The sequence below is a fragment of the Artemia sp. Qi Xiang Cuo genome, chromosome 12 (assembly GCF_049724085.1).
Source record: "Artemia sp. Qi Xiang Cuo chromosome 12, ASM4972408v1, whole genome shotgun sequence".
Classification (NCBI taxonomy): Eukaryota; Metazoa; Arthropoda; class Branchiopoda; order Anostraca; family Artemiidae; genus Artemia; species Artemia sp. Qi Xiang Cuo.
Window position 1 is genome coordinate 70723471 of NC_142805.1, and position 12793 is coordinate 70736263.

The window sequence follows — 12793 nt, forward strand, 5'->3', positions numbered from 1 at the left end:
TTTTTCAAAATTAGTGTTGCCGTACCTTGGGAAAACACTTGGACAATAATCGTTGTCTGCATCCCCCCCAAGCATTCTTAAAAGTATGTCTAGTCGTTTGGATTGACAGACAGATTTTCCGAAACCGCAACCTCAGACTGTCAGTTTTCTTTCGTATGCGTTGTTTCGCCCAAAGACTAAAGAAACTCAAACGCCAAAATTCAAATTTGCTTTTTCAAAAAAAAAACAACCAACACTATCTAACATCACCTAGCAGCATTCCAAAGCTGCTGAAAAAAACTTGAATAAAAAGCTACAGTATTTATTGTAATTGGCTTGGTTTTCTTTATTAAACTTAGGCTGAAGTCTAAAAAAAGTTTATTTTTTTTACCAAAATGTTAAAAGGAACAGAAAGAAACAGAGATATGAAACTGATTATTAAATTAAAAAAAATTATTACTTTACCTTATACATTTTTCCTTCCTTACGATAGGTGGATTTGAACTTGAACGCCCATGATCAGGGCTCAAGGTCGCATCCACTGTGCTATCGTAAGGTATCTATTAGTTAAATTTTTCTATTACTTGGTTCACATTCTTTTTATAGAAGAGTTATAGGTATAAATTTACAATTCTGCCTATTGATAAGGAGACATGTTAAAAAAAAACAATTCTTACCTTAAAATATGTATAATGATCCTAGTTAACATATTATCCAAGGGGAGAACCCTTATCCTGAAATTTTTCCTCTTTTTCTTTCTTTTTCCAACTTAAATGAAAAAAAATTACGATTTTGGCCATGCTTTATTTAAAAAAGTTTATATGTTTTGAAATTTATGCTATAATAATTGTTATTATGGATAGTGTTCATCTCGATCGTTGTTAATTACGTTAAAAAAATTAATACAGTTCTAATACATTCATGAATATCTTATAACCTATATATTAACAGAGTATGTACTCCACCCCCTAATATGCAAATATATAACAAGAATTACATTCTGAATCTAAATATAACCAAATGAGCTTTAACACAACCCCCAAAATATATCCAAATCAGGGTATATATTTGGACATCAGGGAAGTGGGGGTAAAATTGATTTGTGATGCATATGAACGTTATATTAAGATTCAGAATGCAATTTTTGGTATATATTTGCACATAAGCGGGGTGGAGTTATATACTCTGTTAATATATTGGTCATAAGATATTAAAGAATGTCTTAGAACTGTTTTTAAAAAGGTTTTTTTTGAAAAAAGATTTAAACGCGACCGGGATGAACGCCATCTATAAAACGAATTATAGCTCAAATTTCAAAACATAAACGTTTTCAAGTAAAGCATGGCAAAAATCGTAATTTTTTTTTAAAGTTGGAAAAAGAAGGAAAAAAAGAGGAAAGATTTGAGGATAAAGTTCCTCCCCTTAGACAGTGTTGCTAAAAAGTGAAACGAAAAACAAGCCCGAGCCTTTGAAAAATACATCAAAATACGCTTATCTTTCGAAACAAACACGGCAAAAAGGTGGTCCGGTTAAATCAAACTTCGCACAAATCTTTTGAAACAAATACGGAAAAATGCGGACCAAATGTTTTGTTAATTCCTTAGATTTTTTCAAAATCCTCATCATTTCATCTATGTCAAAATAAAAAATTGTGTTACGAAAGTGCTGCAAATTGAAGCACGTGCTGCAGTGCTACGGACGATGTCATAGTGTTAAAATAGTTCTTTCGTACTAAAGTCAGAAAAGTTTTGTCCCTAATCTAACTTTACTTTTACCTTGCTTGCTTACCTTTGGTTCATCCTACACTGCTATCACGGACGAACAACCATTTTGCGTGATCCGCCAAAATTTATCTGTTTTTAGCTGCAGGTTTATGAATCATAATGGTTAGACAGCTGTAAACTCTTTTTATTAACTTGTAGAACTTCATATACAATAAAGAACGAACTGTAACCCAACTAGTTCGCAGTTTTCCTCCAATTTCCGACACGCGCCATTTGTAGCGATGGAAGAAATATTGAAGAAAATATTTGTTGTGGTTTGTGATAGAAAAATCAGTATTTGAATCAAACGTATTCTTATTAATCAAAACAAAACCCGGTTTTCTCAATAAGTCAGATATGAATGGCATAGGTTTATTTCCCTATTTCTTATTTTTTATATTTGAACCGGATGCCGTAATTTCTCTGATGTACATATTAATCGAATTGTATTTTAATGCTGATTTTGAATCTCTTTGAATTATTTCATTTGATTTAATCCATCAAAATTTACGAGGAAATAAGAATTATTGAACTATAAAATTTGACGTCTCAAAGCTTTGTTTCCGCGGCGAAATTAGATCTTACTTAAGAGATACGAATACTTATAGGCTAGCAGGGGTTAGAAACTCTTTCCAAGCTGTGGCGATGACAACTTTTGGTACTTGTAGGGATGAAGAAGCGTGGCCTCTTCTTCTCGGGCTATCTGGAGATCAGATTCCTTTGGGAGCATTTACCTTGGATACTTACAAACTAGTTACCTATTATTGGACTAGACGCAGACATATAAATGAAATAGACACAGATAAAAAGACAATTGATTTATTGAACTTATAATGCACTTTGACTCGTTTTTATTGGAAAAATTATTAAATCCACAACCTCTCGTAGGTTTCTTTTATTTAAGTTTTTGTGAAGCGTTTTCTCCACATCCAGACTGGTGGTTTCTGCGGCTCTGCTTAATTATTTCTGTAAGTATAGGGGCCTTTCTATCGGTTTTGCAGGGGAAACCATATCGTCTGGAAATATTTTGGGGGGACATGGGGTCGAAATTCTATCGGGGAAAAACTGTGTTTTTGGAGATATTGTATAATCTAAATCTCCTGCGCTCGCCGATGAATAACTTTTTGGATTTTTTGGCGTTTTTATTTCAGGAAAAAATCCTGGTATTAGGGTTGTTTTCTTAGGAACAACTGGATTTTCCATTGCTAGAAATTCTTCAAAGTTTTGTTCATCACTGTCATTTTCAAAATAATTTTGTTTAAAATTGAAAAGTTTTAGCTCTGCCAATCTTGACCTTTTCCGAATCTGACGAATCAGTAGAAAAGGGATAGGATACACATCTCTCTGAAAATTTGGTTCTTTTTATTCGGCTAATATGCGCCTTTTACGTGCTTCCACTATTGCTTAAAATGGGTTTTCCATTTTAAAGGTATATTCATTATCGTACTTTTTGACTTTTCTGTATGGTCTGGAATATTTGTTAGAAAGTTTTTTTCCTTCTGTTTTTGCCTCTTTCTTTAGGTATTTTGCCATTAGCTTGTGGATGGTACGGCGCTGTCACCATTTTCTCTATATTAAGAAAACTCATTAAATCTTTTGTTACTTTTGCAACAAAATTACTCCCGTCGTCGCTCAAAATTTTACTGGGAATGCCAAATTGTAAAAATAATTTTGCTAACGCCTTACTTGTGGCATAAGCACCTTGATTTTTTAATGCTTTTGCAAAAGTAAATCCGGAAAAATGATTTATAACCGAAAGAATACAAGTATGACCTCTGCTAGAAACAGGTGAGCCTCCACTTGTCCCGTATAGGTCAAATAAGATAATATCAAAGGGGTACTTTGCTACCGGGACCCTTCCCATTGGAGGATTTGGATAAGCTGGGGGGATTTTTCTCAAATTACATGCTTCCCATGTACTTACAAATTCTTTAAGTTTTGTCAGTGACGATTGTACGTAAAAGTATTGTTTTAATTTATGGAACGTTTTCATAACTCCTAAATGTCCACCTGTGTCCGAATGAAAATATTCAAATGCAGGCCCTATCAAGTTTTGTGGTAACACAGGTATTATCGAGGTTTGGTTTCTATTTGTCTCAGCAGTCACAATTCTACACAGTATTTCTTCATCCAGGTCGTAGTAAAAATTATCTATCTCTTTTCTAAGAGTTTTGAATTTATCCGGTAACGCTTTATCATTTACAAAATAATCAATTAGTGCTACACACACTTCGTCCTTTTTTTGCTTTCTTTTTATATTTTCCAAATACAAGGGACAGTAGTTAATCTTATTTTCTTTTTCTGCGTCTTTGAATTTGTTTTTTTTACATCCATGTTTGGGTTTAGCATTGATAGTATTAATTTAATTTTCTTCAGTTTCCGGTGGACTATTTTATGGGTATCTTATCAAAAAGTCTCAAGCTGCGTTTTGTTTTCCCTTTAAATGTTCAAATTCATAGTCTAGGTCTTGGATTTTCATAATCAATCTAGCTAGAATGCCCGTGGGGTTTTTGAAAGTGCTCAGGTACTGCAAGCTTTTATGGTCTGATCGTAATATAAATATTCTAGCAATTAAATAATGCCTATATTTGTCCAAGTGGTAAATAATAAATAGTAATTCTAGACTTGTGGTGGGATAACTACCTTAGCCTTTTGATAAAGTTTTACTTGAATAGCATATAGCTTTTTCTATTCGTTTAGGTGTTCCTTGTATAGGGTTAGGGTCTCCTTCTGCGATTATTTGTAAAAAGATGGTACCTATATATTTTGAAATAGCATTCATTGTGACCACACATCTCCCATTTTCAAAATCAGGGAGTGACGCAATAGTTTCAGAATTGAGCGCCTTTTTAAGAAGGTCTAGGTAAATTTGAGCTTCCTGGGCCCAAGTCACAGTATCGGAGTTTTCATTGGTGAATTCCGTGAGGGGTTTTAAAATTTTGACATAATTGCGTACGAATTGCGTTTCTATAATTGCGTTTCTAAAGTAGCCAGTAAGGCCTAAAATTCCCCTTAATTCTTTCATAGTTCTGGGGGGCTTGAGGTTTTCAACACATTTTATTTTATCTGGGTCTGGGGATATCTCTTCCTGGGTTATTTCTATTCCTAAAAATTTAATTTTAGATTGAAATAAATTTACTTTCTCGGGTCGGCATTTCAAATCGCGTTGCCTGAACTTCTCGAACACCTTAGCTCAAGTTGCTAAGTGTTGCTCATTGTTTTCTCCCACGCATGCAATATCATCAACGAAATGAATTATATTCTTAAATTCTCTTAACGAGTGCAACAGGGGTCTAAGCAGCATGCTTCAATTAGTTTTAAGCCCAAAGGGCACCTTTAAGTAGTCAAACAATCCATATTCAGGTGCTGAAAATGCAGTTTTATGGACATCCTTTTGGCTATTTTCACTTGGTGGTAGCCTTGGGTAAGGTCCAAAGATGTAAAAATTTTGTTTTTGCTTGAAATTGAGTCAAGAATTTCATCTATTCTTGGTAGAGGAAATTTATCGCTAACTACTTGTTTATTGAGAGCCCTATAATCTACTACGAGTCTAAGATCTCCATTCTTTTTGGTACTACGATCACTGGTGCACTATACGGACTTATACTTGGGCGTATAATTTCGTTTTTTTCTAATTCATGGATTTTATTTTTTAACCACTCTTTGTGCTTATATGGCACACGAAATGGCTGTTTTGCTACGGGATTACCAGTCGTTAAAATTTAATTTTCGTAAAAAAGAATTAACCCGATATAATCTTAAGATGCAGATAATAAATCCTTAAACTTACATAATAATTCGCATAATTTTTTCTTAAGTTTCGATTCCGTAATATGATCCATTTTAAATTTGTTTAAAAATTGCGATTTAGTCAAGGGATATTCGTTATTTGAAGTTTTAATACCGTTAACTAGGTTTCTTTTCAAATTTTCCCATCTATTTAAATCATTTTCTGTTAAAACCTCGATTTGGACTAAACAATTCCCTTTTTTAATTGTAATTGTATCGTTTTCATGGCTTTTGGTTACCTATATAAAACCCCCCCCTTTGTCATAAGATGTAATCTTTTCTTCGAATAACAGATTTTTAGGTATTTCAGAGGGTGTCACAAATCATATCTCTGATTTGCTAATTACTGGTTCGATAAACTTGTATAGGTCATTTTTTCGTATCGTTGTGGGAGGGATTTTTGTTTTCCTTATCTCAAATCCGTAATATTTTTCTTCATTTTCATTGTTTATTAGATTCATGGCGACGCTATGCTGCGCCATTGCGGCATCTTGGGGCGTCGCGTTAGGTTGTATTATGTTCATCCACATGTCTTCTATTTTTTTAACTTCTTTTTATCTGTACCATTGCATAGTCTTTATTTTTATTTTCGCAGCTTCAGTGCTTTTATTATTTAAATATAATTTATTTCTGATATATCTCTCTGGGTAATTGATTAAGTTTCCAATCATGCCTCGTCTTTGCGAGACATGAGGTTCAAAATACTTCGACATTATACCACTAGGACTTTGGTTTACTGTTATGTTATCTTCTTAACCTCTGTTACGATTTCTTAAGGTAAAAATTTTTTCCCCTACCTTAGCTGGGTAGACCAATCTCTCGTTGGCTACGTCTAATAATATTCTATTAGACCTTAGAAAATTTGCCCCTATAATAGCTTCATATGGGAGATTATTGCATATAATAAAATTTGTCATGAAGGTTCTATTGTCTCTTTTTACGTTTAGGCCAAATTGACCCTTTTGCATTTAATTTGTGACCTGTCACGCTTGTTAAATTGGGATAATTAGGGTTCCTTTGTCGCCTAATGTGCAGAGGCAACATATTGAATATGCAAGAGTTTATGATATTTACAGTAGCTCCGCTGTCAACTAAGGCCGTAAAGTAAACGTTTTCTAAACAAAAATCATTAAATATAGGTAACTTGTTAATAATATCACTATAAGAAGGCACTAATATTGTTTTGGACCTATTAAATATTCCTGGCACCCTCTGGGTCCAACTTATGTTTCTGAGAGGCCCGAAACGTCTCCCTGAGGATTTATTTCATTTGTCGATGCTTTTAATAAAAATTCTGGGGTCTTAGGTTCCGTAGGCAGATTTAAATGATTTAAGTATGTCTGTCTTCTCTAGGTATTATTATGGTAACGTGGGTGTCTCGTGTCAGTGCTGTTTGCAGGCGTTGACTGCCAATACTATTGGTTTACGAAATTTTCATTTCTTGTTGGCAAATTGTTGTGATTTATATCTTGTATTCTCAAATTAGACTGGCCTTGGTGAGTATTAGGGTTTTCAAATCGGTAATAAGTTTCCCGGTTGGGGAGAGGGTTATACAAATTTGGTTGGTACTTATAAGGTTCCGATTGGCGCGATCCCCCTGGCTTTAGCCTACTGCATGACCGGTGCTGAAATTTGTTCTTCTGAACAAATGGCTACCGTAATTTTCCGTATTACCGACAGCATTTCCTGGTCTGAGATTGAGGACATAGTGGCATTCTCTCGATTGCAACTATGGTACCTTAGTATTGTAGGGTTAATCGGCTGAAAACGTACTGTTTTCTGCCTAGCGGGTTCTGGCGTTTTGTTTCTTTGTGCTACTGGGGAGTTATCCCTTGAAAAGAAATTGGGTGATGCCTGATCGCCCTTGAAGATTAGGTTTATGTTTGAGTTACCTAAGCTATCTTTTTTTGCACTACTATGATTAGCAACCATTTTATCAACTTCGATTAATCGCTCTATCTCTTGGACTGCAAGATCTAACGTCTGAATATTTTTGGATATTACTGCTCTATATAGTTCTGGGGGTAGCCCTTGCAAAAAGGTATTTAGAATGACTTTGTCATGCAGTTGCCCAGAACCACTTCCTTATTTTACTTTTACAGAAATGCGTATGTTATCGAGATATTCCCTTACATTTTGTGAAAAATCAAAGCTTACTACTCCGTGTTTTAATTTATTTATAGAACCGGTTTCTATAAACATCTCTTTGAATGCTTTTTACAAGTCATCAACCGTATTTATTGGCAAGTTGGCGTCATTGCCTATGGTATGTCCAACCTGTTTTAGAAAGGTTAAGGCCTGGCCTCTAAATCGCATAAGAAGCATATATTTTAGCGTTCCGACGTCTGTTTTTGTTAATTGTACAAACTGGGTCAATTGGATATTAAATTCGTCAATATCTGACTGACCATTGTATTCCGGGATAGATTTTGCAATGTCTATTTTTTGCGACTAACATTTTCACTATTTGTAATTCGATTAGGTCGTCCATATTTTTTTTTGCGTTTATATCAACTTAAAATTCTACTTAACCTATTTTAGGGTAAGCTATTATCTACTATGAGATAAAAAGGGTTTCCTATCGTAGTCTAGCGGTTATAGGCCTAATCAATTTACTTACACGTCTGTATCTCTCCAACAATTAAATTCAAATTACAAAGTTTAAATAGCCTAACTAGTTCGCAGTTTTCCTCCAATTTCCGACACGCGCCATTTGTTAGAAACTCTCTTACATCACTAATTCTTCTCGGGCTATCTGGAGATCAGATTCCTTAGGGAGCATTTACCTTGGAGACTTACGAACTAGTTACCTATTATTGGACTAGACGCAGACATATAAATGAAATAAACACAGATAAAAAGACAATAGATTTATTGAACTTACATGCTTAGTCGTACAGGAACAGGTCACTTCTATGACAATAACGGTGACCAAAATACAATAAATTCGTCTGAATCTCTCTAGTTCTAAGGTACTAATCGCTTCAAATCTGGATAGAAATTTAAATTAAAAAGGCACATTTACCCCACTCCCAAACGCAGTTCTTTCGTCCTGCGCTGTAAGGACTGGCTTGCCATTGGCTCACGTGGCCCAAGGACGCGAATCCTCGTCCAATAATTTCTTTAAGATATTTCAACTGATTCAGGCGTTCACACGGTTTTTTGCCATTTAAACTTCCTGCGAAAGTGACTGCACTTTTTCCATTGCTGATTAAGGACTTTTCATTTTTGCAACTAGATTTAGCTTAATTATAAGAAATCGGAATTATCTTTAGAAAGGAACTTTATTTTGGTATTTTAAATATATGGTATTCTACTGCTGATGCACATCACCCTTCCCATGAAATAACGACGTCCCGTCATTAGTAACTGCTCATTAAGAGTGCTTAAAATTTTTTCAATTATTTTTCTTATTTTATTCTAAATCCCTATCTAAAATTCATCTACCGGACTAGGATTATTTATGGATCTAAATTAGCTACTATACTAAAGATTTTTTTTCTATATCTAACACTGATTATTTTTATATTTCCAATAAGGTTGGGACTATTCTACTTTTACATTAGTTTTTTTTGATTTTGCTGTCTATATGACGTACTACATACTATCTACACTACGTTAAATGAATAACATGATAATATTACACCTAATTCTACTTGTGGTACATACATGAATGATTTATAACATACAATATTGGGTTCATCATATTCACTGATGACCTTAAAACACTTTCACTATTGGGATGTTTGAATTGTCAAAACTATTAGGAAGTGACACATGTAGCTTCACATCTATTCATCATTTCGTCTCCTTAGTGTACTACACCCTTCTGTTGTAAATTACTGTCCTTCACTCCTTTTTTCCTGGCAAAAATTTCGAAGCACTTACGTTATGGTTTCTTCATGGGGCAGTTCGAGTCTAGTTGTCTTTGCACGGTAAGTTTTCCCTAATAGTCAACTGGGAAATGACCGTTAAATATCGTTCTAATAGTCAACTGAGAAATGATTCTTCCCACTACAGGTGTTGGTGTTTTTCTTCTCAGCATATCATTTTTAGGATTTTTGAGGCACATAGAGAATGTATTCTCGCGTAAAATTGTTCATTTGTGCCTGTTGAAACGGGTTGTCGTCATACTATAGTGACTCTTTTAATATATTGTCTTTAGATTCAACTTCAAACGTCATCAAATATCATTTAACTTTAACTATCGTTAAATATCGTGTGCTGATCGATAAGGCTCTCAGAATTAAACTTCAAATTGTCTTTAACTTTAGCTTCAAATATCTTCAAATGTCTTTAAGTATCTTTTAACATCAAATATCGTTAAATATCGTTTATCATGTACTTCTCGATGGTGTTCTCAGATTTAAAGTTCAAATTGTCTTTAATTTCTGCGTCAAACATCTTCAAATGTCTTTTAGTGTTATTTAACTTCAAATATCGTTTATCTTGTGCTGATCGACGAAGTTCTCAGAATTAAACTTCAAATTGTCTTTTAATTTCGTGTTCGAATATCTTCAAATGTCTTTAAGTGTCATTTAACTTTAAATATCGTTGAATATCGTTTAGCTTCAAACATCATCACTATATTGTCAAACTATTCTGGGGTCCATAGTGAGTATCCACAGCAATATTTACGTATTTATATCTTTCACTGGCCGAGGGGTGCCTCAATATTCATGTGGTTATATATCTCTTTTAGATACTTGATATTGAGGTTAGAACATTGCTTTAACTGATACGTAATCTGGTTCGTGGTTGAAGAAATAACAGTATAACGCACCGTTGGTTCTTAAAGACAAAGCTGAGATGGTGGTTGCCTGGAGTTATGGTGAGTACTCTTCGTTGGTTGAGATATGATGAAAATAGATGCTACTGGGTCGTATCTGTACTGGGCAGCTCATTGTAATGCTCAATAACCAATTTGCCATTTACTTCCTGTAATAAAAATGGTGAGGCAGGATTACAAGTTTTTTGAAGTAAATACACATATAATAATTCACGCATTAATTCGGTTATAATTGTTCCCATTGGGAAGTTCAATAAATAGAAGTTTCTTATAAATATTGATTCTACAACTTTAAGTATGGTCTCTCATTATACTTTCTAATATATAGTACTACATACACTTTATTTTAACTTCTTTTAACACTTAGTTAATTTTACAATAGATTTAAAATATAATTTAAACAGAGTTTATGCTACATGGTTAATTTTTGATGTCTAATTTTACAACTTTTTTCATGCCTGCATTGTTCACGCAAGTCCATGGTTTATAAGAAACGCATGTTGCAGCGTCATAACCACACAGTTTTACGCAAACGATACTACAATGGGGGAACAAGACATAACAAGGACGAGTGGAGACCTCTCTACCCACTCGTTTTCTAATGTCCTCCCTATTTCAAGGCTTAGACATTCTGATGGGGTTCCGGGTTTAACGGCTGAAATGCAGAGGTTCTTAGTCTCAGGATTTTTCCATAATTGCAATTCAACATTGGTGCCTCATATTCGCCTTTCGAATAAGGTCATTAGATGAAGGATTCTAAGCTTGCCCTCGTAGATTCCAGTTGATGCTTGGCAAAGAATATAAGCGTAATGAAGAACTGACATCAATATCTTTTTAGAAGGCTATTGTTTGAGCAAATCCTTCAGCACTAAATAAATAAATATTATATTAAAGTCTTATTAGAATCCGTTAAGCGAGAAACACCTTCAAATTAATGGGGAATTCCTTGTGGGTTTTACTTAGTCGCCATTGGACATACACAGGGTTTCAATCCATGCATCTTAACCGATCAAATGGTTTTAAAATTTTGCTTATTATTATTGAGATATAGTTCCACATCCGCCGTGAAATTCTACATATAAACGTACCAATAGGTTGTTTGGTTATAGTTACCAATAGTTGGCTATTGGTACATATATTACTCGAGTAAGAAACACATTAATGAGCAATGTGTAGGCCTAAAATAATTATAATCTGCACTAAGATAAAATATTTCATATAATTAGATGCTTCTGTACTGATAATATCTTGTTTTGGATACTATCCATCCTAGTTAGGGCACGGGTCGAATTTTTCATGGAAAATCCGAGGTAAGATATAATGTGACTGACTTGCGAAAATATGTTACAAAAATTAGAGCACAAGATATGTCGTAGATAAACTAATGAAGTTAAAGGATGTTTTTGTCACAGAACTATAGAACAGTGATGTCTTTGTAATTGTATACGTCATAGATATAAACTAATAAAATTAAATTTTTTGCCAAGGAGCTAAAGACATTAATACCTCTGTTTCTCTTTGAAAGTAATGTTTAACACAGAGCTGTAGGACAGCGTACGTCAAACATATAATATAATGAAATTAAAAGCTTTTCTCTCTTTTTTTTCGGAGCTATAGGAAAGTAAATTCTCTGTTTCTCTTTCAAAGCATTCTGATCCAAAAAATGAAAACTTAACTAGCTCACAGAAGTTTCTATTCAACCTTTAAGTATTTATTTGACTGGCCTTGATTGGCATAAAAACACTAATTTCTTACACTTGAAGGACTGAGAGATATCCCTTCCTAATATCGTGTAAAAAAAAATTACAAAAAAACAAAAATGGCCTTTAGTTCCTACCCGGGCGTACCCCCATAAGTGGTCCAATACCCGTTGTCGTTCTCAGTAGACCACGAGCATCCTACTTTTTGTTATTTTCTATTCCAACTTTTCTATTATCCTTTGAAAGAGCATAGAAATAACACTAACAAAAATAAGACATCTAAAACTTAATCAAATCCTTAGTAACATAGACTAATTTAGTCTAAGGTGCGCAAAGTATAGCAATCAAGGATGCTTGTTGTAACAAAACATTGAACGTAGATTTAATTAAAGTGAAGTACTAAGGTATGTCTTATGTCTAGCTACAAAAATAAAACCTACATATGCCCATCCTCTCTCGCTCTTAAATAAATAGAACAACATAAAAAGAAAATTGACATTTTCAAATAAGCAGTTTTTAAGAGCAAAATACAGACTTTTGACGACCTTTCTTAATTGTGTTGAATGGTATCTGTTTATAAGAAAAACAATAAGTAAAGTCTGATATTCGCCATCATTACCGATAACCCATAAAATTAATAAGCACAAATAACGCGGATATTTATCCACTAAGGGACCTAACGTGTGCGAGGGGAGTTGACCCCAGCAATACAAATGACACTCAACCCAATAAAAATACATTCATGTATTTTTAATTATTCTTTGTAAACAAGC